Source organism: Papio anubis, chromosome 4 (assembly GCF_008728515.1).
Source record: "Papio anubis isolate 15944 chromosome 4, Panubis1.0, whole genome shotgun sequence".
In the NCBI taxonomy this organism is placed as follows: Eukaryota; Metazoa; Chordata; class Mammalia; order Primates; family Cercopithecidae; genus Papio; species Papio anubis.
In genome coordinates, this window is record NC_044979.1 from 144,488,881 (window position 1) to 144,515,335 (window position 26,455).

General features: G+C 45.5%; 2 long non-coding RNA genes across 2 annotated transcripts in view; one reads left to right on the forward strand and one right to left on the reverse strand.

Moving 5' to 3' along the window:
• Positions 1-1,529: 1,529 nt before the first annotated feature.
• Positions 1,530-9,488, reverse strand: LOC103882729. The gene is made up of 2 exons (XR_001900608.3): positions 9,093-9,488; positions 1,530-2,002 (listed from the first exon to the last, which is right to left on the reverse strand). It is a non-coding gene; the product is annotated as an uncharacterized LOC103882729 (long non-coding RNA).
• A 1,969-nt stretch (positions 9,489-11,457) lies between these two features.
• Positions 11,458-26,455, forward strand: part of LOC103882728 — a 29,622-nt gene continuing 14,624 nt past the window's right edge. The window contains exons 1-2 of the long non-coding RNA XR_644662.4: positions 11,458-11,809; positions 26,082-26,274. This is a non-coding gene — a long non-coding RNA (uncharacterized LOC103882728). The remainder of the gene's footprint in view (positions 11,810-26,081; positions 26,275-26,455) is intronic.

Genomic DNA, 26,455 nt, shown 5'->3' on the forward strand with positions numbered 1-26,455 from the left:
TTGCACTCCAGCTTGGGTGACAGAGAGAGACTCTGTCTCCAAAAAAAAAAAAAAAAAAAAGAGAGAGAGAGAGAGAGAAAGAAGGTGGTTGTGAAAAATAAAAGTGTTTTCTCTGTTCATGTATTCATTCAAAAGTTGCCATGTCCGCTATAGCACTCTTAGGCCCTAGGAATATAGAAATGAATAAATTATGGTTCCTACCTGGATGATCTCATAGTTTAATGGATGAGACAGAAGCACAATTATTGTACATACACTATGTCAACTGTCACCACGAGTACACTCATGAAGTACCACTGGGACGTGTGTAAGAGGAGGGAGACAGGGGAGGCTTCCCAGAAAAGGGGATGTTAAACTGACCTCATTCAGCCCCAGGCCACCTGAGCAGAAAGTGCCCACATGGTCATATTCCAATGGTACTTCTCTGCCTGAATATGGGGCAAATAGTGGAATTTGCCAGTGGACAGTGGAAGAATTAATAAAAACTTTTAGGCTGGGCATGGTGGCTCATGCCTGTAAACCCCAGTGCTTTGGGAGGCCAAGGTGGGAGGATCACTTGAGGCCAGGAGTTCAAGGCCAGCCTGGACAACATAGCCAGATCTCATCTTTACAAAAAATAATACTAAGCTGGGTGTTGTGGTGCATGCATGTAGTCCCAGCTATTCAGGAGGCTGAGGTGAGAGGATGGCTTGAGCCCAGGAGGCTGAGGCTACAGTGAGCTGTGATCATGCCACCGCACTCTAGTCTGGGTTACAGAGCAAGACCCTGTCTCTAAAACATTTGAAAATTAAAAAAATAAAACTCTTATTATAAAAGATTGTGTTTCATGTTTTGAAGGAGTTTCTGAAATATAAAAAAACCATAAATAATAAGGTAACTAGCATGCATACCCTATTCCTCAATTCTTGAATTTAAACCATTAATAATTCAGATACATTTTTAAATATTTAAAGGAGTTAGAATAATATAATAAGGATGAAGTACCTTTTCTATTTCTCTCCAGTTTCAATCTCTTCTTTTCTTTTCCAGAGGCAACATTATCATAAATTTGGTATGTGTTTGTCTACTCTATTTAAAATGATTGTATCATGTGCTTCAATGAATATGTCTCTATATGATATTGCAAAGTATCCTCTCATGCATTTTAAATGTTTACAGAAGTCCTATGTTATGCATAGCATAGCATCCTAAAGCTTGTCTTTTAATTCATCATCATGATTTCAAGATCTAGTTATTTTGATATATTAACTTATTAATTTTAAATGCTGTAGAACATTTTCAGTTGACTATTTCGAATTAGTCTATACATTTTCCTACTGATGGACATTTTGGCTTTCTTTCTTTCTTTCTTTTTTCTTTCTTTCTTTCTTTCTTTTTCTTTCTTTCTCTTTTTTTTTTGCTTTTACCAACAATTCTGCAATAAGCACTGTTTATAACATATCCTGATGGAAAACTGCAAACAATTTTAGACTCTTGGATATGTGCAATACCAGATTATGCCATTTGGCTCTCCAAAGTGATTGTACCAGTTTTACATTTCACTTTTTAATGCCTCTTGATATTAAACATCTGGTATCGTCAGACTTTCTGAGTTGCCAGAAAGTCTGGCAATGAAATGGTACCTCATCGCCAGCTGTGTACTGGAACTGGTGTGGACTGCGTGGAAGAACTGGTTGTGTGCATCTCATTCCAACTGTGGGTTCAGTGACTTCACGAGGTTAGTCTGAAATTGACTGTGGTGGGAGCATTTACATCACGGGAATTGGCACACACTACAAACTGGTTTTTCCCTTGGAGAGCCAGTTGTTAAGCATTTACCAGCTCACCGGGGCCAACTCACTGGGCTTCCTCAGTCCACTTTCTTCCCATGAACTCATCTCACATGACTCCCAGGTTACAGATGGATGAAAGTCCTGTTTGTGGCTGAAAGTTGTAACAAGCGGAGTTGTGCCAACTGTTGATGTAGGGCTTGACAAGGACTCAGCTGCATTACTGTTCCACACTGAAGGGGGCACAGGCAAGAGAATCTCTGGTAAGCAAACTTTTAAAAAAACATAAAACCAAAAACCTCCCCCAAAACCTTTAATTTTTTTTTTTTTGAATGCAGTGGTGCAATCACAGCTCACTGAAGCCTTGAACTCCCTGGCTCAAGCAATCCTCCCACCTCAGCCTCTCAGCTAGCTGGGACTAAAGGTGTGCAGCACCACACTCAGCTGATTTTTAAACTTCTGTAAAGACAAGGTCTCATTATGTTGCCCGGGCTGGTCTCAAACTCCTGGCCTCAATCAATCCTGCTTCAGCCTCCCAACTTCTGGGCTTGCCGGCATGAGCTACTGTACCTGCTCTCATATTCTTTTCTTTTTTTTTTTTTTTTTTTTGAGACGGAGTCTTGCTCTCTTGCCCAGGCTGGAGGGCAGTGGCGCGATCTTGGCTCACTGCAAGCTCTGCCTCCTGGGTTCACGCCATTCTCCTGCCTCAGCCTCCCGAGTAGCTGGGACTAGAGGCACCCACCACCTCGCCCGGCTAATTTTTTGTATTGTTTTAGTAGAGATGGGATTTCACCGTGTTAGCCAGGATGGTCTTGATCTCTTGACCTGGTGATCTGCCCACCTTAGCTCCCAAAGTGCTGGGATTACAGGAGCGATCCACTGCACCCGGCCCTCATATTCTTTTTTTAAACTCCTCTTCACTAACGGAACTCTTCTGTAGATTTATTTTTTTCATTTAACAAGGTTTTCTGGAATTTATTGTATAACGTATGTTGTAATCTACTTTTATGTTTTTTGTAGGTGGAGAGTACTCCATTTTATGGATACACTACAGATAATACAATCAGTCCCCTATCAATGAACATTTGGGTTATTTACAGCCTTTTGTTTACACAAAAATGTTAGATAGACTAATGCATGGGTCATTTTGTATTTTTGCTAACATATAGTTAGGATAGATTCCTGGGGGTAGAATTTCTGAGTAACGTGTAGCAGATTAAACAATAGGTTTATTGAAGTGTAATTTACATACCATAACATGCAACTATTTTAAGTATACAGTTCAATGATTTTTAGTAAATTTATGTGGTTCTGCAACATGACCACCATCCAGTTTTAGAGCACTTCCACCACCCTCAAAATTTCGTTGTGCCTGTTTCTAACCCCAAACTCAGACAATTATTGATCGGTTTTCTGTCTTTGAAGTTCTGCCCTTTCTGGAAATATCACATAAAGGAAATTGTCTAATATGCAGATTTTCATGTTGATCTTCTTTTACTTAGCGTAATGTTTTTGAGTTTCATTCATAGTGTTTAATGTCTGCTCTGGTTTGGATTTGTGTCCCCACCCAAATCTCATGTTGAATTGTGATCTCCAATGTGGGAGGTGGGGCCTGGTTGGAGGTGACTGGGTCATGGGGGCGGATTTCCCCCTTTGGTGCTCTTCTCGTGATGCAGTTCTCATGATATTTGGTTGTTTAAAGGAGTGCAGCGCTCCCTCCTCTCTCTTCCTCCTGCTCTGGCCATGTAAGACCTGCCTGCTTCTCCTTCGCCTTCTGCCATGATTGTAAGTTTCCTGGGACCTCCCCAGCCATGCATCCCATACAGCCTGAGGAACTGTGAGCTTGTTAAACCTCTTTTCTTTATAAATTACCCAGTCTCAGACATTTCTTTATAACAATGCAAGAACAGACTAATACCTGGTCTCACTAGTTCATTCCTTTGTATTGCTGAGTACAGTCTCCTGTGTGTCTACATCACAATCTGTTTATCTGTTCATTAGTTCATGGACATTGGCACCATATCCAGTTGGAGGCTTTTGTGAACAAAGCCGCTGTGATTTATATGATGTTCATCTCTTTGTATGCACACGTTTTTGTTTCTCTTGGGTAGATACCCAGGAGTGGAATTGCTGATTCATATGATAAGGTTTATGTGATAGATGTAAGCTTAACATTTAAAGAAATTACCGAACTGCTTTTCAATTTTGTATTCCCACCCATGACATTTGAGAGTTTTCATTTCTCCATATCCTTGCAAATTGACAATCTTTTTGATTATAGCTCTTCTAATAGATGTTAATGGTAACTCATAGTGGTTTTAATTGGCATACAACTAATGGCTAACAATACTTGTGCATATATTAGCTACCTATATAACTTTTTGATGGAATGTCTATTCACATATTTTATTTAGGTTTTCTCTTTTTTTTGAGGCAGGGTCTTGCTTGGTCACCCACAATGGTGTGCAGTGGCATGATCTTGGCTCACTGCAACCTCTGCCTCTTAGGCTGAAGTGATCCTCTCACCTCAGCCTCCTGAGTAGCTGGGACTACAGGCATGTGCCACCATGCCCGGGTAATTTTTGTATTTTTTGGAGAGATGGGATTTTGCCACATTGCCCTGGTCTCAAACTCCTGGGCTCAAAAGATCCGCCCACTTTGGCCTCCCAAATTGCTGGGACTTATATGCATGAGCCACTGTACCCAGCCCTTTACTTTTTTTTTAATTGGGTTGTTTGTCTTCCTATTATTGGATTGTAGAAGTTCTTTATATATTCTGGATACAAGTTTGTTTGTTTTTAATCACACATGTTTTGGAAATATCTTTCTCTCAGTCTTTGTCTTTTTTTTTTTTTTTTTTTTTTTTTTGGGGGGGGGGGAGGTTCTCCCTTCTTTCCCCCTTGGGGGGGTGTGGCACACTCACGACTTTTTATAGCCTCTTGACCTCCTAGGCTCAAGTGATCCTCCCACCTCTTTTTTTTTTTTTTTTAGGTCTTATTATGTTGCCCAGGATGGTCTCAAACTCCTGGGCTCAAGCCATCCTCCCGCCTCAGCCTCCCAAAGTGCTGGGGTTACAGGCCTGAGCCACTGAGCCCAGTCTTTCCATTTTCTTAATGGGGTTTTTGAAAAGCAAATATTTTAAATTCTGATGAAGTCCAATTTATCTCTTTTTTCTATTATACATTGTGCTTTTGGTGTCATATCTAAGAAATGTCTGCCTAACTAAAGGTCACAAAGATGTTCTCCACTGCTTTTTTCTAGATGCTTTATGAATTCAGCTCTTACATTTAGGTCTATGATCCATTTTGAGTTAATATTTTACAAAGAGCGAGATCAGGGTTGACGTTTCTTAGTATTTACGGCATAAGAATATTCAATGGTTCCAGCACCACTTGTTGAAGAGACTATCCCTTCTCTTTCCAATGGCCTTGGCACCTTTGTAATAAATCAATTGATGATATATGTGTGTGTCTATTTCTAGACTCTCATTTCTTCCTGACATCTTTACTTCTAGCCTTTCAGTGAGCTTTTAAATATCCCAGGGGGTAGAGCCCTTTGAAAAATTATTGATCTCTTTTATTGTTTATTATAATCATCTTTTTTTGGGGGGAATCTGGCCCAAGTCCCCTGAAGGCTTGGGTTAGGTTAAGTGCACCAAAGTGTCCAAGGTTGCCTTTGGAAGTGTTTTCATTATTCAGTGCCTCCCCCATGCCAATTTGCCAGGCCTCATGTGTCACTAGGCACATTTCTGTTCTTTTTTTTTTTTTTTTTTTTTTTGAGATGGAGTCTCACTTGTCGCCTAGGCTGGAGTGCAGTGGTGCTATCTCAGCTCACTTGGAATCTCCACCTCCCAGGTTCAAGCAATTCTGTGTCTCAGCCTCCTGAGTAGCTGGGATGACAGGTGCCCACCACCACGCCCAGCTATTTTTTTTTTGTATTTTTAGTAGAGACGGGGGTTTCACCATCTTGGCCAGGCTGGTCTTGAACTCCTGAACTTGTGATCCATCCACCTCGGCCTCCCAAAGCGCTGGGATTCCAGGTGTGAGCCACTGCGCCCAGCCATCACTAGGCACATTTCTTTAACAATGGGCGCCTCCCCTGCTGGGCACAGTTTACTGAGGAATCTTAAGCCCGGGACCAGGCTGCAAGCCCAACCCATCTCCCACTGGTTTCATCTGTTCCATGAGACTCTTGGGGCCCTCATGGCCCCTAGAGATGCCCCAACATTGCAGCAGCACCAGCTCAGGAACCCACGCCATGCTGACAATCTAGAGAGGTAGAAGATTCACCATGAAGTCATGAGCATGCATGTTTAAGGCCATTACAATCCCATTTTAATTAAATTCAGTCTTCAAGTATTTGGGTTTTTTTTTTTTCTCCCCCTAACCCCTTTTGTTTTTGAGATGGAGCTTCTCTCTTGTGGCCCAGGCTGGAGTGCAGCGGCGCGATCTCAGCTCACTGTAACCTCCGCCTCCTGGGTTCAAGCGATTCTCCTCAGCCTCCCTAGTCGCTGGGATTACAGGCGCTCACCACCACACTCATCTAATTTTTTGTATTTTTGGTAGAGATGGGGTTTCATCATGTTGACCAGGCTGGTCTTGACCTCAGGTGATCCGTCCATCTCAGCCTCCCAAGTGCTGGGATTACAGGCCTGAGTCACCTAGTATTTGGGTCACCTAGTATTTGAGTCTTTCCTTTCTGTCCTGGGTGGGTGAGAAAAGGACTGGTTCCCACCAATCCTTCATGCATTTTTCCCAAAACACCCCCATGGCTGACAGTGGAGACGCACATGTGCAGAAGCAGCCGTAAGTGCTCTGTGAGAGGAGGCAGATGAAATACAATCGAGGCAAAGCTGTGGCCCAGTGGGAGAGCAGGTGACTCTCAGGGCGGGTTGCGGGTGGTCAGGATGGAAAAAGTCTTCCAAAACCTGATGTTTGAGCGGGGTTTGGCCAAAAAAATAGGATAAAGGAGGGAAGAGGATTCCGGGCAGAGGAAGCAGAATTGGCAAACCCACCCAGGTTTGGACCAGCAGAATGTAATGGAGGAGTTTGGAATGAGGGTGAAATTGTTGAAGCCAAAGCTGGGAGCAGAGGGAGGCTGGGGTTCAATTGAATGCATCTGTTCTTGAGACTTCACCCCATCTGAATTTTAAAAAATTAATTTTTAACATAAATAGTTAATTTTTAGAGATGAAGTCTCGCTCTGTAGCCCAGGCTGGAGTGCAGTGGCACGATCACAGCTCACTGCAGCCTTGAACTCCTGGGCTCAAGCCATCCTCCTGCCTCAGCCTCTAGAGTAGCCAGGACTACAGGTGTGCACCACCAAGCCTGGCTAATTTTTTATTTTTTGTAGCTATGGAGGTCTCACTATGTTGTCCAGGCTGGTCTTGAACTGCTGGACTCAAGTGATCCTCCTGCCTCAGCTTCCCCAAGAGCTGGGATTACAGGCATTAGCTACTGCATCTGGCCATTTAAATTTAAAAAAAATTGTGGAAAATACATGTAGCATAAAATTTAACATCTTAACCTTTTTTTTTTTTTTTTTTTTGAGATGCAGTCTTGCTCTATCTCGCCCAGGCTGGATTGCAGTGGTGTGATATCGGCTCACTGCAACCCCCGTCTCTTAGGTTCAAGCGATTCTCCTGCCTCAGCCTCCTGAGTAGTTGGGATTACAGGAATGCGCCACCTCACCCAACTACTTTTTGCATTTTTAGTAGCGATGGGGTTTCACCATGTTGGTCAGGCTGGTCTCGAACTCCTGACCACAGGTGATCCACCCATCTTGACCACCCAAAGTGCTGGGATTACAGGCGTGAGCTACCGCATCCGGCCCCATCTTAACCATTTTGAGTGTGGAGTTAAGGAGTGTTAATTCACATTGTTGTGCAACCATCCATTCATCTCCAGAACTTTTTCACTTTGCGATCTTGAAACTCTGTTCCCATTAAACACTCACTCTCCCTCCTCCCTTCTCCTTGGCAACCATCATTTTACTTTCTGTCTCTATGAGTTCAATAACTCTAGGTGCCTCCTATAAGTGGAATCATATAGTATTTATCTCTCGGTGAATGGCTTATGTCACTCTGCATAATGTCCTCAGGGTCCATCCATGTTGGAGCAGGTGTCAGAATTTATCTCCTTTTAAAGGCTGAAAAATATTCTATTGTATGACAGACTACATTTTGTTCATTCATCCATCTGTTCATGGGTACCTGGGTCTCGTCTACCTTTTGACTCTTGTGAGTAACGTTGCTATGAACATGGGTGTGCAAATATTTTTTTGAGATCCTTTCAATTTTTTTTTATTATTATACTTTAAGTTCTGGGATACATGTGCAGAACGTGCAGGTTTGTTACATAGGTATACATGTGCCATGGTGGTTTGCTGCACGCATCAACCTGGCATCTACATTAGGTATTTCTCCTAATGCTATCTCTCCCCTAGCCCCCTGCCCCATGACAGGCCCTGGCATGTGATGTTCCCCTCTCTGTGTCCATGTGTTCTCATTGTTCAACTCCCACTTAGGAGAACTTGCAGTGTTTGGTTTTCTGTTCTTGTGTTAGTTTGCCGAGAACGACGGTTTCCAGCTTCATCCATGTTCCTACAAAGGACATGAACTCATCCTTTTTTATGGCTGCATAGTATTCCACGGTGTATATGTGCCACATTTTCTTTATCCCATCTATCATTGATGGGCATTTGGGTTAGTTCCAAGTCTTTGCTATTGTGAACAGTGCCACAATAAACATACATGTTCATTCAATTCTTTTGAATATATACCCAGACATGGAATTGCTGGGTCATAGGGTAACTCTATGTTTAATTTTCTTTTCTTTTTCTTTGTTTGAGATGGAGTGTTGCTCTGTTGCCCAGGCTGGAGTGCAGTGGCATGATCTCAGCTCACTGCAACCTCTGCCTTCCAGGTTCAAGCGATTCTCCTGCTTTAGCCTCCTGAGTAGCTGAAATTACAGGCATGCACCACCATGCCTGGCTAATTTTTGTATTTTTAGTAGAGACAGGGTTTTGCCATGTTGGCCAGGCTGGTCTCGAACTCCTGAGCTCAGATGATCCACCCACCTCGGCCTCCAAAAGTGCTGGGATTACAGGTGTGAGCCACCGTGCCTGGCTACTCTATGTTTACTTTCCTAAGGAACTGCCATGCCGCTTTCCACAGTGGTCGCACCTTTTACATGCCCACCAACAGGGCACAAGGGTTCCAGTGCTTCCACATCCTCACCAACACTTGTAATTTTCTGTTATTTTCTTTTAGAGTAACCATCCTAATAGGTATGTTCACTCCAATTTTGATAAAAGAACATTTACCTCTGAGTCACCAGATTGTGAAGATTGGCTCCAGTTAATGTTTTTATGTGAATGAACTTCACGGAGGTGGGGCCAGGTTTGACACTTGGGACATTGACAAGTCAGTGAAGGTCATATCCATCATCCTCAACCACCAGACTGTGCCAGCTTTGTCTTGTTTTGTCAGCTGTTGTTCTCACTCCTGCTGCTGCCATTCCTCTCATGACAGAAACACCCTTGTTTCCTGCCTTCTGCAACTGCAAAACAAAATTGTCTATTACAGAGAGAAGGTATAACAGAGCAGACAGGCTGGACGCATTGGCTCATGTCTGTAATCCCAGCACTTTGGGAGGCAGAGATGGGAGAATCACTTGAGGCCAGGAGTTTGAGACCATCCTGGCCAACATAGTGAGATCCCATCTCTAAACAAAATTAAATAATTAGGCTGGGCGCAGTGTGTCACGCCTGTAGTCCCAGCACTTTGGGAGGCCGAGGTGGGTGGATCACCTGAGGTCAGGAGTTTGAGACCAGCCTGGCTAACATGGCGAAACCCTGTCTCTACTAAAAATACAAAAATTAGCCAGGTGGGGTGGTGCGTGCCTGTAGTCCCAGCTACTCAGGGGGCTGAGGTGGGAGGATCACTTGAGCCTAGAATGTTGAGGCTGCAGTAAGCTATGATTGCATCACTGCATTCCAGTCTGGGCAACAGAGCACGAGCTTGTCTCTTAAAGAGAAAGAAGGAGGGAGGGAGAGGGAGGGTTGGGGGGGAGGGGAGAGAGAGAGAGACAGCAATATCAGACAAAAGCAAAGAAAAATGAACTCTTTCTGAGTCCTTCCACTAAAACCTGAGTCCTCCCATTACCTTTCCTCGCCTTCTTTCTTTCTGTGTGTGAAATCGTCTGGGCCTTTATCTCCCTTTATCAGATTAGAGAGTGTCAGGCGTTCTTGACAAGCTCACGGGGCTGTTCTAGGGATCAAATGAGATTATAGATGGGCAAGCACTCAAGTTTGAAGTGTTATATCAATGTACAGGATTATTATTAATCTCTCATTGATCTCTTAATACAGAGAAAAAAAAAAAAAGCCTCCTCCCCTGGGTTTCCATGGCAAAGAGACGGCTGTGACTCATCTCCTCAGCCCTACCTCCTTTTCTCTGCTGAATCCAGCTCCAGTGCAGGTCATGCCATCATCGTCCTTGTGATTTATGACTGAGGAGACCTCGCTGTCAATCAGAGGTTGTAAGCCCACTCGGAATCGGGTGCATGTATTTCTTTTGTTTGGCTCACTGAATGTTTTAAAAATATTTTTATTTTGTTGCCAGCATAGAGAAATCAGGAGAGTTACCAAAAAATAAACAAAATACAAAATTCAGGTTTCTGACATTTTTGGAAAAATTTGAAAATCTGAAGAGCTGGCCATGAGGGGCCTTTCCCCGCCGGCTGTGCTTGCTCAAGGGGTGAGCCTGATGGGAATGAGAACCCCGTGTGAGTAGGGCAGTAATCAAACCCACCAGCGATCTCTTGAGGGTGTTTTTGAGCAACACTGAACAGCTTTAGGGAGTGTCTGATTTTGGTGTGAGCACGCACACGTGTGGGTGTGAAATTGAGTGTTCTTCCTGGTACCTATAAAACCATCACCCCACGGATGTGGTCACTATCGCCACCTTCTGGTGAATTAAATGCTTCCAAACTGTTGGGAATGGTGGGGGGCGGAGAGTGCATGGGTAGGCAACAACTTAGAGAAAGACTCCGGGATGTTGGGGTGCAGTGGCTCACGCCTGTATTCCCAGCACTTTGGGAGGCTGAGGCAGGAGGATTGCTTGAGGCCAGGAGTCTGAGGCTGCAGTGAGCCATGATCACACCACTGCACTCCAGCATGGGCAACAGAGTGACGTCCTGTCTTTTTTTTAAGAAGAAGAAAAAAAAAAAAAGTCCAGCATGGTGGCATATTCCTGTAGTCCCAGCTACTGGAGAGGCTGAGGCAAGATGATTACTTGAGCCCAGGAATTCCTGAAGAATTACTTGAGCCCAGGAGTGCTGCAGTGAGCAACGATCACACCACTGCAGTCCAGCCTGCGTGAGAGAGAGAGACCCTGTCTCTGAACAAACACCCAAAAAATGACTTAGGCCAGGTGCGGTGGCTCACGCCTGTAATCCCAGCACTTTGGGAGGCTGAAGCGGGTAGATTGCCTGAGGTCAGGAGTTTGAGACCAGCCTGGCCAACGTGGTGAAACCCTATCTCTACTAAAAATACAAAAAAATTAGCGGGGCGTGGTGGCACGTGCCTGCAATCCCAGCTATTCGGGTGGCTTAGGCAGATGAATCACTAGAACCGGAGAGGCAGAGGAGGCTGCTGTGAGCTGAGATTGTGCCACTGCACTCCAGCCTCGGTAACAAGAGTGAAAACTCTCTCTTGCTCTCAAAACAAACAAAACAAAAACTCAGATTAGAAAAGCTGCAATTCTAGACATAAGTCTGTAAAAATGTTGTGTTTTTAAGAGAAAAAAGCCCAGATGAACGTGAAGTGTAATCAAATGAGAGGATCCAGGAGGATGAGGCTTCTAGAAACTGGCACGTGAGATTAAAACATCCTAAATTTCACGGGGCTGGCTTCACTGTGTTGAAGATACAGAATTCCAGACACAATCAAACTCGGCTTTTTTTCCTCCTACTTCTGTGTCCAGAATTGGTGGGTTCTTGGTCTCGCTGACTTCAAGAATGAAGCCGCTGACCCTCCAGGTGAGTGTTGCAGTTCTTAAAGATGGTGTGTCTGGAGTTTCTTCCTTCTGGTAGGTTTGTGGTCTTGCTGACTTCAGGAGTGAAGCTGCAGACCTTGGTGGTGAGTGTTACAGCTCTCAAAGGCGGTGCCTCTGGAGTTGTTCATTCCTCCCCGTGGGTTCATGATCTCACTGGCTTCATGAGTGAAGCTGCAGACCTTCCCAGTGAGCGTTACAGCTCATAGAGGTGGCGTGGACCTAAAAACTGAGCAGCCCCAACATTTATTGCAAAAAGCAAAAGAACAAAGCTTCCATTAAGCTTCCAGGGCATGAAATGAAACTCCACCAGGTTGCCTGCTGGCTGGCGCTGGTGGCCTGCTTTTATTCCCTTATCTGGCCCTACCCACATCCTGCTGATTGGTCCATTTTACAAAGAGCTGATTGATCCGTTTTGACAGAGTGCTGATTGGTGTATTTACAATCCTTTAGCTAGACACAGAGTGCAGATTGGTGCGTTTACAATCTTTTAGCTACACACAGAGTGCTAGACAGAAAAGTTCTCCAAGTCCCCACTAGATTAGCTAGACACAGAGCACTGATTGGTGCGTTTACAAACCTTGAGGAGCTGCCCGTCAGTCCCATGCGCCACGCTCCTGCACACCTCAGCCCTTGGGCGGTAGGTCAATGGAACCGGGCCCCGCCAAGCAGGGGGCGGAAGCAGGGGGCAGCGCCGTCCAGGAAGCTCCCACTGCGCTGGAGCCGACGGGGTGGTTGGGGCGGGGCCCCTGGGGCATGGCGGGTTGCACTGCCACTGGTAACTTTTATCCATTCCCCGAATGGAGACTGGATTGTCTGTGGTTTTTTGGTTCACTCTTATGCAAGGGACAGTCCCAGGTCAGATTCAGAAGCAAAGCAGTCTCAAGCCAGGTGAGCAACACTGAACAGCTTTTCTAATTTGAGATGTTAATTAAAGCTCCGTGCTGGATTCAGCGTTAAATCCCTCTACTAGTTTGGGGTTGCTTTGGGCTGGAAGCCTGTGGAGGGCAAGGGGAGACCTGGCTGGTGTCTTCTGTTCTCGGTTCTGCTTCCTCCCTGCCCTCTACAGCTTAGAGAGAGGAGGGAAAGGGCAGCACACCATTGTGGATGTTGTCAGCCGACTCCGTCCTTTCTGAACCTGGAGATCAGATGTGCAGATGTCCCTCTCTCTTCTCTCTCGGCGCTTTTTTTTCTCTCCCCACCTCCTCTCTCTCCCTCCTCTCTCCTTCTCTTTTTCTCTCTCCCCTCCCTTTTCTCTCTCTTCTCTCCCTTCCCCTCTCTCCTGTCTATGCCTAATCTTTCTTCCTCTTTCTCTCTCTTCCTCCTCCTCTCTGCCCCTCCTCTCTCCCTCTTTCTCTCTCCCTCCTCCTCTCTCCCTCCTCTCTTTCTCTCTCCCTCCTCTCTCCCTTTCTCTCTCCCTCCTTTCTCTTTCTCCTCTCTCCCTCCTCTCTCCTCTCTTCCTCCCCTCCCCCTTTTCTCCCTATCTCTCTTTCTCTCCCTCCTCTTTCTTCCTCCCCAGTCTCCTCTCTCTTCCTTCTCTCTCCCTCTTCTTTCTCCCTCATCTCTCCCCTTCTCTCTCCCTCCTCTTTCTTCCTCCCCTTTCTCTCCTCTCTCTTCCTTCTCTCTCCCTCTTCTCTCTCCTCCTCCTCTCCCTTTCTCTCTCCCTCCTCTCCCCGTCTCCACTGTCTTCCTTCTCTCTTCCTCTCCTCTTTCCCCCTTCTCTCTCTTCCTCCCCTTTCTCTCTCCCCCTCCTCTTTCTCTTTCCCCTGTTTCCTATTGTTCCCCACTGTTTTTCTTTCTCTCCCTGCTGTCTTTCTCTCTCCTCTCTCTCCTTTCTCTCTCTCCCCTCCTGTCTCCCCCTTTTCTCTCTCTCCCTTCCCCTTCTCTCTCCCTGTCTTCTCTCCCTCTCCTCTCTCTCCTTCTCCTTCTCTCTCTGAAACCAACCCAGTAGTCCCAGAGACAGTTGCTTGTTTTTTGGATAAACATAGAAATTGAACCATCTGGTCAATTTCTTAAAGCTTGAAACTTGCCTTTGTTTTATCTGAGTTCCTGTTTTCTTACACATAGTTACATTTCTTCCATGCTAAAGAAAGGTCTTTAGTGGGTCAGGAAGATGGATTTGAGGCTGAGCTCCCATCTCCGCTGCTGCACCCAAGTACAGCCTTCTTCATTGGCAACACTCATTGTCTCAGTGATTGGCTTTCTGTGCAGTGAGCACCAGGACCTAGACCAAACTCCTGGTGTTTTGGTAACATCTCTCCCCTCTCTCCTGTCTTTCCCTCTTCTCTCTGTCTCTCTCCTTCCCTCTCCTCTTTGTTTCTCCCTCTCTCTCCACTTTCTGTGACTCTCCAGAGACTCCCTACTGGGGGTCCTTCCCCAGCAGTTCCCTTGGCAGAGGCAAATGCATATTTCTTATGGTAGTTGTTTCAGAGCCTAACGCTACCCAACAAATCAACTCCAAACTTAGCAGCTTACAACAGCATTTTTTTTTTTTTTTTTTTCTGATGGAGTCTTGCTCTGTCGCACAGGCTGGAGGGCAGTGGCACGATCTTGGCTCGCTGCAACCTCTGCCTCCCGGGTTCACACCATTCTCCTGCCTCAGCCTCCCGTGTAGCTGGGACTATAGGCACGTGCCACCACGTCCGGCTAATTTTTTTGTATTTTTAGTAGAGACAGGGCTTCACCTTGTTGGCCAGGATAGTCTTGATCTCCTGACCTCATGATCCACCTGCCTCGGCCTCCCAAAGTGCTGGGATTACAGGCGTGAGCCGCCGCCCCCAGCCCAACCCTTTTATTTTGCTTATGATTTCATGGGTAAGGAAATTGGAAAGGGTTTGGTGGGGCTGTTCTTGTGCGGGGGCCCATCATGCGGTCATCAGCCCAGAGTGCTGGGGCTACAGCATCTCCAGGCTGCATGGGGCTGAATGTCGAAGGTGGTGCACATGGAGGGCTCAGCTGGGCTGTGGATTAGGCGCCCACAGCTGGCCTCACCAGACAGCTGGGCTCTGAGAGGTGTTCCAGGGACCGGCACTCATTACCAGAGATCCAGATAGCCATGTCCTCAGGCTCCTCAGGCACGTAAGTCAACCAGCTGGATGTCAGGACACATCACACATCTTAGGAATTGCTGGGCTTCCTTCCCCTAGGACTTTTCCACTTGCTTTCCTACAATTTGCTACTTTCCAGCTATATATGGAGATTTTTAAGCAATGGAGAGAGAAGTCTGTCCCTATTTATTTATTTATTTATTATTAATTTTTTTTTTTTTTTAAAAGAAATAGAGACAGGGAGGCCAGGTGCAGTGGCTCACACCTGTAATCTCAGCACTTTGGGAGGCCGAGGTGGGTGGATCACCTGAAGTCAGGAGTTCAAGACCAGCCTGGCCAACATGGTGAAACCCCAGGTCTACTAAAAATACAAAAAATTAGCTGGGTGTGGTGGTGGGCACCTATAATCCCAGCTTGGGAGGCTGAGGCAGGAGAATCGCTTGAACCTGGGAGGTGGAGGCTGCAGTGAGCTGAGATTGCACCACTGCACTCCAACCTGGGGCAGAATGAGATTCTATCTCAAAAAAAAAAAAGAGAGAGAGAGAGAAAGAAAGAAAGAAGGAAAGAAAGAATGAAGGAAGGAAGGAAAGAGGGAGGGAGGGAGGGAAGAAAGAAAGAGAAAGAAGAGAAGAGAAGAGAAATGAGAGAGATGAAGACAGGCATCTCACTGTGTTGCACAAGCTGGTCTCGAACTCCTGGATTCAAAGTTCAGGCGATCCTCTTGCTTCAGCCTCCCAAAATGCTGGGATTCCAGGCGTGAGCCACTGTGCCTGGCTCGTCTGCTTCAATTTTATCTTGGACAGCCGCTCTGCATAAGAGAATTCTAGAAAGAAACTGTGCCCCTGTGAAGCAGGAAAGTGGCTCTTCTGTCCAGTCCAGTGTCCCAGCATAAGCTCTTTATGACTAAAATCCGAATCTAAAACCAGAAACCAGATTACTTAGCAAAATGCCATTAAATACAATTTGGGGTACATGTCAATATCTTCTAAGCCCCTTACCAAGCTGTTCTGAATCCCCCCTCCAGCACTGTTCGGTGTCAAGATTACAGCAATTGTGCCCTTCCCTCCCCAAACCCAGCAAAGCTTGGCTCATAGTGGGTGTCTTTGCCTCCCTGGCTTTTTGTGTCTAAAATTGAACGGTGATACTCCAGCGTTGTTGCAGAATTCCACCTGAGTTTTCCCCCACAATTTAGTCATTGCTTAAGGACTAAGGCCTTTATTTTCTTTTCTTAAAATAACTTTTATTTTCAGTGCAGGGGTACATGTATAGGTTTGTTATGTAGGTGTATTTGTCCATTTTCATGCTGCTGATAAAGACACACCCAAGACTGGGGGCCGGGCGCGGTGGCTCACGCCTGTAATCCCAGCACTTTGGGAGGCCCAGGCAGGTGGATCATGAGGTCAAGAGATCGAGACCATCCTGGCTAACATGTTGAAACCCTGTCTCTACTAAAAATATAAAAATTAGCTGGGCGTGGTGGCACACACCTGTAGTCCCAGCTGCTCAGGAGGCTGAGGCAGGAGAATCGCTTGAACCCGGGAAGTGGAGGTTGCAGTGAGCCAAGATCACACCACTGCATTCCAGCCTGGTGACAGAGCAAGACGCCATCTTAAAAAAAAAAAAAAGAAAAGAAGACATACCTGAGACTGGATATTTATTTATTTATTTATTTATTATTTTTTATTTTTTATTTTTTTTACTTTAAGTTCTGGGACACATGTGCAGAGCGTGCAAGACGCCATCTTAAAAAAAAAAAGAAAAGAAGACATACCTGAGACTGGATATTTATTTATTTATTTATTTATTTATTTATTTTACTTTAAGTTCTGGGACACATGTGCAGAGCGTGCAGGTTTGTTACATCAGTATACATATGTCGTGGTTTGCTGCACCTATCAGCCCATCATCTAGGTTTTAAGTCCTGCATGCATTAGTTATTTGTCCTAATGTTCTCCCTCCCCTTGCCCCCACCTCCCAACAGGTCCCAGTGTGTGATGTTCCCCTCCCTGTGTCCATGTGTTCTCCTTGTTGAACTCCCACTTATGAATGGGAACCAGCGGTGTTTGGTTTTCTGTTCCTGCATTAGTTTGCTGAGAATAATGGTTTCCAGCTTCATCCATGTCCCTGCAAAGGATATGAGCTCATTCTTTTTTATGGCTGCATAGTATTCCATGGTGTATATGTGCCACATTTTCTTTACGTAGTCTATCATTGATGGGCATTTGGGTTGGTTCCAAGTCTTTGCTATGTAAATAGTGCTGCAGTAAACACACATGTGCATATAAGAATGAGTAATTTATAAAGAAAAAGAGATTTAATGGGCTTACAGTTCCACGTGACTAGGGAGGCTTCACAGTCTTGGTGGAAGGTGAAAAGCGTGTCTTACATGGTGGCAGACGAGAGAAAATGAGAGTCAAGCAAAAGGGGAAACTCTTATAAAATCATCATATGTTGTGAGACGTATTTACTACCATGAGAACAGAATGGGGGAACCACCCCCATGATTCGATTATCTCCCACTGGGTCCCTCCCACAACACGTGGGAATTATGGGAGCTACAACTCAAGATGAGATTTGGGTGCGGACACAGCCAAACCACATCCACAGGTAAACTCGTGTATATACCCAAATAAATATAAATCATTATACCATAAAGACACACAGAAGTCCTTCACAGTGTGCAACTTTCAGAGGCTATGGGATAGGGCCACTTCCCAGAAAGGAGAGGGCAAAGGAACTCCTGGTGGAAAGGGGATCAGAGAGTGGGTCTGACGATGTCTAGGTGATGTCACGCATATGTTCATTGCAGCACTTTTCACAATAGCCAGGATATAGAATCAACCTAAATGCCCATTAATCATAGACTGGATAAAGAAAATGTGGTACATATACACAACATAGAATACTATGCAGCTATAAAGAAGAATGAGATCATGTCCTTTGCAGGGACATGGATGGAGTTGGAGGCCGTTATCCTTAGCAAACTAACCCAGGAACAGAAAACCAAATACTGCATATTCTTACTTATAAGTGGGAGCTGAATGATGAGAATATGTGGATACAAAGATGGGAACAACACACACTGCGGCTGGCTATTCTTTTCTTTTCTTTCGTTCTTTTTTCTTTTTTTTTTTGAGACAGAGTCTCACTCTGTCTTTCAGGCTGGAGTGCAGTGGCATGATCTTGGCTCACCACAACCTCTGCCTCCTGGATGCAAGCGATTCTCCTGCTTCAGTCTCCCGAATAGCTGGGATTACAGGCCCTCACCACCATGCCTGGCTAATTTTTTATTTTTATTTTTAGTAGAGACGGGGTTTCACCATATCGGCCAGGCTGGTCTCGAACTCCTGACCTCAGGCAATCCACCCACCTCGGGCCCTCAAAGTGCTGGGATTACAGGCGAGAGCAACAGTGCCTGGCCTGTTTCTTTTCTAATAAGAGCAACTAGGCTTGCCTTTCTGATCTCCTCACCAGGGGGCATCAGGTAGTGGATTTAAGGAAGCATTTGTTGCAGCACTAAAAACCCATGCCTCTGTAACCCAGAGCCAACCCAGAGTTAAAAATGGAGAGTGAGGATTTTCAACTCTTTCAACAATTTCAAAGTGGTTGGTGCTAGCTATATCTCACTTCATCTCATCATGTCAAACTGAGATTCTACAAACTGGAATCTCTCTTCAGGACTAGCCGGGGCCACTGCTGGGGCAGGGGTCTGCAAACCTTTTCTGTAAAGGGCTAGAGTGCAAATATTTCAGGTTTTGCTGGCTCTGTGGTCTCCGTTGCAACCATTCAACAGTGCTGCTGTAGCAAGAAAGCTGACGCAGACAACACATAAACCAGTGAGTGTGGCTGTGTGCCAATAAAACTTGACAAAACGAGCAGTGGGCCGGATTCAGCCCATGGGCTATTGTTTGCTGACCCCTGGTCTAGTGAAACCAGGAAGTCCAGCGAAAACCTGTGGGTGCAAGTAAAATGCCACTGAGTCAACAGAGTAAAGTTCTAGTCCTAGCACCACCCTGACTAGCTATGTGGCCTGAGGAGTGTCACCCATGTCACTGGTCCTCCTGTTCCTCAGTAAATGCAGGAGATAATTGTAGGGTTTGAGGGGTTTGGGTGCTGAGCAAAGAAAAAGAGATGACCACAAGATGGCAGTAGAATGCACAAGTTTTCTTTGTTCCGAGCCTTGGCAGATTTGCTGGAGGGAGAAGTCCCTCATGGCATGCAAACTTCAGAGGCTATGGGATGGAGCGACTTCCCAGAGGCAGGAGAGCAGGGGGAACCTCTGGTGGAGAGGGGATCAGAGAGGGATCTGACGATGTCTAGGCAATGTTGCTTAGTCCCAAGTAGCTGGGACTACAGGTGTGTGTCAGCATGCCAGCTAATTTTTGTATTTTTTGTGAAGAGAAGGTTTTGCCATGTTACTCAGGCTTGTCTTGAACTCCTGGGCTCAAGTGATCCTCCTGTCTTGGCCTCCCAAAGTGCTGGCATTACAGGTATGAGCCACTGTGCTTCGTCAGGCTCATTCTTTTATATATATACACACACACACACACACACACAACTTTAAGTATATATATTACATATATATAAAATATATATACTTAATTTTTGTGGGTATATAGTAGGTGTATATATTTTTGGGGTACATGAGATATTTTGATACAGGCATGCAATTGAAATAAATACAACATGGGGGATGGGGTATCTGTCCCCTCAAGCATTTATTGTTTGAGTTACAGACAATCCAGTTACACTCTCTAAGTTATTTTAAAATGTAATTAAAGCCAGGTTCATTCTTATTTATTTATTTATTTATTAGCAGAGACGGGGTTTCACCACGTTGGCCAGGCTGGTCTCGAACTCCTAGTCTTGGTCTGTTGCCCAGGCTGGAGTACAGTGGCGCGATCTCGGCTCATTGTAACCTCCGTCTCCCGGGCTCAGCCTCCCGAGTAGCTGGGATTACAGGCACATGCCACCACGCCCGGCTAATTTTTGTATTTTTAGTAAAGATGGAGTTTTGCCACGATGGCCAGGCTGGTCTCAAACTTCTGACCTCGGGTGATCTGCCTGCCTCGGCCTCCCAAAGTGCTGGGATTACAGGCGCGAGCCACCATGCCTGGCCGCTAGGCTCCTTCTTAAGCCATTCTCAACTCCGACTTCCTTCCTGACTCCAGGATGGGCAGGTGGCTCAGGGCTTGGTTAATCATAGCCTGTGTTCCCTGCACACAGAAGCTCAGCAGGCTGATGAGGGGCAGTGAGCATTTGGTGGGTCTGTTAGTAGAAGGGTGGCCATTGCTTTTCCACTGGACTGAAAATGGGAAGACAGAAGTGGAGCTGATGGAAGTCACCTGCCTCTATGTAGGGCCCGAGGATGAGACCAATGTGGAGGAAGGCAGGCTCCACACAACGACAGACTCAGTCCTGTGAACACTGTTTAAACCCTTGCTCCAAGCCTTGTCTGCTGCCAGGCATGTCTGAACTTTTCTGTAACATGAGAAAGTAAAGTCACTTCTTCCTGTAAGCCACAGGGAATCAGGTTGTCTGTAACTCTCAACTGGTATGACACTAACTGTTACATATATTCTTTCTTTTCTTTTTTGAGACAGAGTCTCTCTCTGTCACCCAGGCTGGAATGCGGTGGCGTGATCTTGGCTCACTGCAACCTCTGCCTTCTGGATTCAAGCAATTCTCCTGCCTCAGCCTCCCAAGTAGCTGGGATTACAGGCGCCAGCCACCACATCCAGCTAATTTTTTGGTATTTTTAGTTGAGATGGGGTTTTACCACGTTGGCCAGGCTGGTCTTGAACTCCTGACCTCGGGTGATCCACTCGCCTCAGCCTCCCAAAGTGCTGGGATTACAGGCTTGAGCCACTGAACCCAGTTTTTTTTTTTTTTTTTTTTTGAGACAGTCTTGCTGTTTCACCCAGGCTGGAGTATGCAGTGGCAGGATCTTGGCTCACTGAAAGCTCCACCTCCCGGGTTCACGCCATTCTTCTGCCTCAGCCTCCTGAGTAGCTGGGACTACAGGCGCATGCCACCATGCCCAGCTAATTTTTTTTTTTTTTTTTGTATTTTTAGTAGAGACGGGGTTTCACCCTGTTAGCCAAGATGGTCTCGATCTCCTGACTTCATGCTCCACCGGCCTCGGCCTCCCAATGTGCTGCGATTACAGGCATGAGCCACCGCACCGGCCATCTGTTTCTATTTTTGTAGTAACTACCCTTTAACAGATTAAGAAGTTATACATCTGTTTCTTTTTTTTTTTTTCTAGTAACTACCCTTAAAGTTTTTTTTTATTTTAAACAATGTCTAGAATTAATCAGTCTTTTAATTTTCTCCTCAATAAGACAGGGCTTTTAGTATACTTCAACTTCTCTCCTTTTCAACCAGCCTTCCTGCCGCCTTCACACTAAACTGTCTCCATCCCAAGTTGAAATCTTTTGAAATGTCTTTAGCTTGCAGTTTTCAATAGCACGTTTAAAATTATTCTACATTAAGAATTATTTAGGCAGATGATTTCTTCTCTCCTCCGTTTCACCTTTCTACCTGTGAAAGTCGTGAGATGACTGGGTCTGGTTTGATTTTATTGTTTATTTTCCACTCACTGGTTACTTGCATCTTATGTTGTCTATTTTCTTTTCTTTTCTTTGAGACAGGGTTTCACTCTGTCACCCAGGCTGGAGTGCAGTGGCACAATCACAGCTCACTGCAACCTCCATCTCCCAGGCTCAAATGATCTTCCTGCCTCAGCCTCCTGAGTAGCTGAGACCACAGGTGCACGCCATAAAAATAAAAATGGCTCATTTTTATTTTTATTTTTGGTAGAGATGGGATTTCTCTATGTTGCCCGGGCTGGTCTTGAACTCCTGGGCTCAACTCATCCCCCTACCTTCGCTTTTCAAACTACTGAGATTACAGGCATCAGCCACTGCACCTGGCCTTTATTTTCTTAAGTTCATTAATTTTTTCGTTTTGTTTTATTGGAGTAAATCCTTAACTAATTTGTTTGAAAAGGTTTATGAATGTTGAAGTCTTTGAGTCTTGGTATATCTGAAAGTGTCTTTATTTTGATGTCATACTGAAGTCGTACTTAAAGAGTAGCTTTTGACTGTGTATAAAATACTAAGTGTTTTTTTTTTTTTTTTTTTTTTTTTGATAGAGTCTTGCTCTGTCGCCTAGGCTAGAGTGCAGTGGTGCGATCTCGGCTCACTGCAACCTCTGTCTCCTGGGTTCCAGCAATTCTCCTGCCTCAGCCTCCTGAGGAGCTGGGATTACAGGTGCCAGCCACCACGTCCAGCTAATTTTTGTATTTTCAGTAGAGATGGGGCTTACACCATGTTGGCCAGGCTGGTCTTGAACCCCTGACCTCAAGTGATCCACCCACCTCGGCCTCCCAAGGTGCTGGGATTACAGTCATGAGCCACCGTGTCTGACCTAAAATGTTAAATTCAAAATAACTTTTGTCTCCAAAACGTCTGAGGTTACTGCTCTGTTGTCTTCCGGCATCCATTGTTCCCAGTGAGGAGGCAGAACCCAATTTAATTTTTGCTTCTTTGTAGGGAAGTTTTCCTCTTCTCTCCCCTCACGTCCCCTCCCCTCACGTCCCCTCCCCTCCCCTCCCCTCTTGTTTTCTTTTCGGCAGAGTCTCACTCTGTTGCCCAAGCTGGAGTGCAGTGGTGTGATCTCGGCTCACTGGAACCTCCACCTCCTGGGTTCAAGGGATTCTCCTGCCTCAGCCTCCCGAGTAGCTGGGACTACAGGTGTCCACCACCACGCCCAGCTAATTTTTGCATTTTTAGTAGAGGCAGGGTTTCACCATGTTTGCCAGGTTGGTCAACAACTCCTGACCTCAAGTGATCTGCCCACCTCAGCCTCCCTAAGTGCTGGGATTACAGGCGTGAGTCATTGTGCCCGGCTGGGAGGTTGTTTTCTTTTTCTCTCTCTTTCCTTTCTCTCTCTTCTCCCTCCTTCTCTCTCTCTCTCTCCCCTTCTCCCTTTCTCCTCTCCTTCTCCTTTCTTCTCCCTCTCTCCTCCCTCTCTTCTCTCTCTCCTCCCTGCTCCCCTCTCTCTCCTATTCCCTCTCTGCTCCCTCTCCCCTCTCTCTCCTATTTCCTCTCTTTTCCCTGCTCCCCTCTCTCTCCCTCTGCTTTGGATTTTTTTTTTTTTTTTTGAGACCGAGTTTCACTCTTGTTTCCCAGGCTGGAGTGCAATGGCGTGATCTCGGCTCACTGCAACCTTTGCCTCCCAGGTTCAAGTAATTCTCCTGCCTCAGTCTCCTGAGTAGCTGGGATTACAGGCGTGTGCCACCACGCCTGGCTAATCTTTTGTATTTTTAATAGAGACGGAGTTTCACCATGTTGGCCAGGCTAGTCTTGAACTCCTGACTTGAGGTGATCCACCTGCCTCGGTCTCCTGAAGTGCTGGGATTATAGGTGTGGGCCACTGCGCCCAGCCCGCTTTGAAATATTTTGGAACTTACTCTTCATCCCCGTTGTTGTGAAATCTCCCAGCGCTGCCTGTAAGCACTTCTCTGTTTCACTCACTGCGATCAGCTTCCAGTGAACTCATCCAGTACAAATACTTGTGTCTTCATTTATCTTCGGGTAGTTTTATTTCACTATTAATTTTCTGTCTCTCCTCTGTTCTGTCAATCCTCCACACAGGAAATTCACATGAGATGCCTTTGGGAGTGGCTTGATTATTGGGGCCATAATTAATTTTCAGGTGCATTGATCTACTCCTCACCTGCTCTGTTGCGCTCCATGTTGGAACCATCATTTTAAATTTCTGAGGGTCTTCATGGGTCACTTTTCTTTATTCATCACCCTCCACACAAACATACATGCTCTGCCCTCACCAGGCATTGCTTTACCTGTGGAGACAAAAAATACGAAAACCAGAAACCTTCTCAGTGTCAATCCAGTATTTCAGAGAACTTGGACATCACGCATTCATAGTTGGCCTTCACTTTGGTCATGCATAGTAAGGTCAGAAGAAAGGAACAGAACTGGAAGTGATACTGTTTTTGTTTGTTTGTTGCTGTGTGACAGAGTCTCACTCTGTCCCCCAGGCTGGAGTGCAGTGGCGCGATCTCGGCTCACTGCAGCCTTCGCCTCCCGGGTTCAAGCGATTCTCCGGCCTCAGCCTCCCGAGTAGGTGGGACTACAGGTGTGCGCCACCATGCCCGGCTAATTTTGTATTTTTAGTAGAGACGGGGTTTCTGCATGTTGGCCAGGCTGGTCTTGAACTCCTGACCTCAGGTGATCCACCTACCTTGGCCTTCTAAAGTGCTGGGATTACAGGCATGAGCCACTGTGCCCAGTCACGATACTGGTTTTTTTTTTTTTATTCATTAAAAAAAAAAAAAAAATCCTGCCAAGGGTAAAGTTACCAATCTTGCATCTCACTTTGAACTTGAGCAACACAAGACTTCCTCTTCTCCCCAAAGTGGGACAAACGAACTAAATAGACGTTTTCTGAAATGCTTTACGACCTCTACTCTGCAGTTCCCCTTGTCGCACAGCTCTGTCAGTGAGTCTAAATTTAGATTGTCGCCTGTTACGAAACCAGGACATTCCATTTTTGTTCAAACAGGAATGACACAGAAGTCAGTTCAGCTGCTTTTAATTCATAAAACAGATGCAAATGTATCTGAGGAGATAAAAGCCGTTAATTGCAGTGTTACTTATAATGGCACAGATTGGAAACAACCAAAGTGGCCAAAAGCAGGAGAGAAGAAAATGAATCATGGTGTACTCAATCAAAGAATATTATGTAGACATCAAAAATGACAGCTACGAAGGCTGAGGGGCAAGATGGGAAGTGCTAATAGGAGGCTACATGAAAAACAGGACATAAAATTATACGTGTGCTACTATGACAGTGACGAATATGTCAAATGCACTGAAAAACAGGAAAAAATGAAAAACGGTAGTGAATCAGGATGCTTTTCATGGGGAAGTTTTTTTTTTGTTTGCTTTGTAAAGCCAAACTTTTGCCATGTGAGATAACTTTTAAAAGATTAAATTATTAAGAGAAAGAGAAATAGAGAAAGAGAAAAAAGAGAAAGAGAGAAAAAAGAGAGAAAGAAAGAGAGGCCGGGTGCCATGGCTCACGCCTGTAATCCCAGCACTTTGGGAAGCCGAGGTGGGAGGATGGCTTGAGCCCAGGAGTTCAAGACCAGCCTGGGAAATATAGGGAGACCTTATCTCTACAAGAAACAAACAAAAAACAAAACCAAAAATTAGCCAGGCATGGTGGTGTGTGCCTACGGTCCCAGCTGCTAGGAAAGCTAAGGCAGGAGGATTGCTTACGCCTGGGAGGCAGAGGTTGCAGTGAACCAAGATTGCACCACTGCATTCTAGCCTGGGCGACAGAGCAAGACCCTGTTTAAAAAAAAAAAAAAAAGGAAACAAACAAAAAAAAAAGGGAGAGAGAGAGAGAGAGAAATAGAGGAAAGAGAAAAGAAAAAGAGAGAGAGAAATGTATCCATAATATATACAGAGAGTAAAAGGAAAAGAGAGAGCCAGAATTGAAATGATGGTGTTTGAGTAAACACTGCAATAGAGTTGGTTTTTGTTTTTGTTTTGTTTGTTTTTGAGACGGAGTCTCGCTCTGTTGCCCAGGCTGGAGTGCAGTGGTGCGATCTCAGCTCACCGCGAGCTCTGCCTCCCGGGTTCAAGCAATTCTCCTGCCTCAGCCTCCCGAGTAGCTGGGACTGCAGGCATGCGCCACTATGCCCGGCTAATCTTTTGTATTTTTAGTGGAGACAGGGTTTCACTATGCTGGCCAGTCTGGTCTTGAACTCCTGACCTTGTGATCCACCTGCTTCAGCCTCCCAACGTGCTGGGATTACAGGCGTGAGCCACCGCGCCTGGCCACAATAGAATTCTTTAAAGTTAGGGTGGCCTAGTGGGTGTGGCCTTTGGGCCAACTCAATGCACAGTTCCTGCTGCTTCTCCACCTGGATGCGTCCTAAGAGTGGATGTGCGAGTGGAATGCTCGTCATGCCCTGGCCTCTTTAGTGACGCAGTGGCTCACGCTGATCCGACCAGAGCTGCACGCAGTGGGACAAGCTTGCTGCTATTTGCCACCACTGATGGCTCAGGGCTTAGCATGAACTCTAACAATTTCTAGCCTCTCTGAGTTAAAATAAACTTCCTATTACTCAGGGTATGATTCAGGAACTAGAATCTTCCTCTTTGTTCTGTATAGGTGGCCTGGCATTTGGTGACACTCTTTGGATATTGGAGGCAGAAGAAGCTTGACAGTTTTGCCAGTGGGAGCCTCTGGCCTCTGAAGGGAGGCAGCCTCCACCAGGACGTACCCTCTGGGGTGCTGGGCTGGGGTTTCAACACAGCTACTAGAGAGAGAGTGCTTTTGAAAAGCAGCTACTGCTGGTGAGGAGGTAGGACCCAATTCAATATTCATTCCTTTGTGGGCAAGTTGTTTTCGTTCTCTCTCTTTCCTTTCTCTCTATTTTATTTTATTTTATTTTATTTTTATTTCATTTCATTTCATTTTTATTTTATTTCATTTTATTTTATTTGATGGAGTTTCACTCTTGTTGCCCAGGATGGAGTGCAATG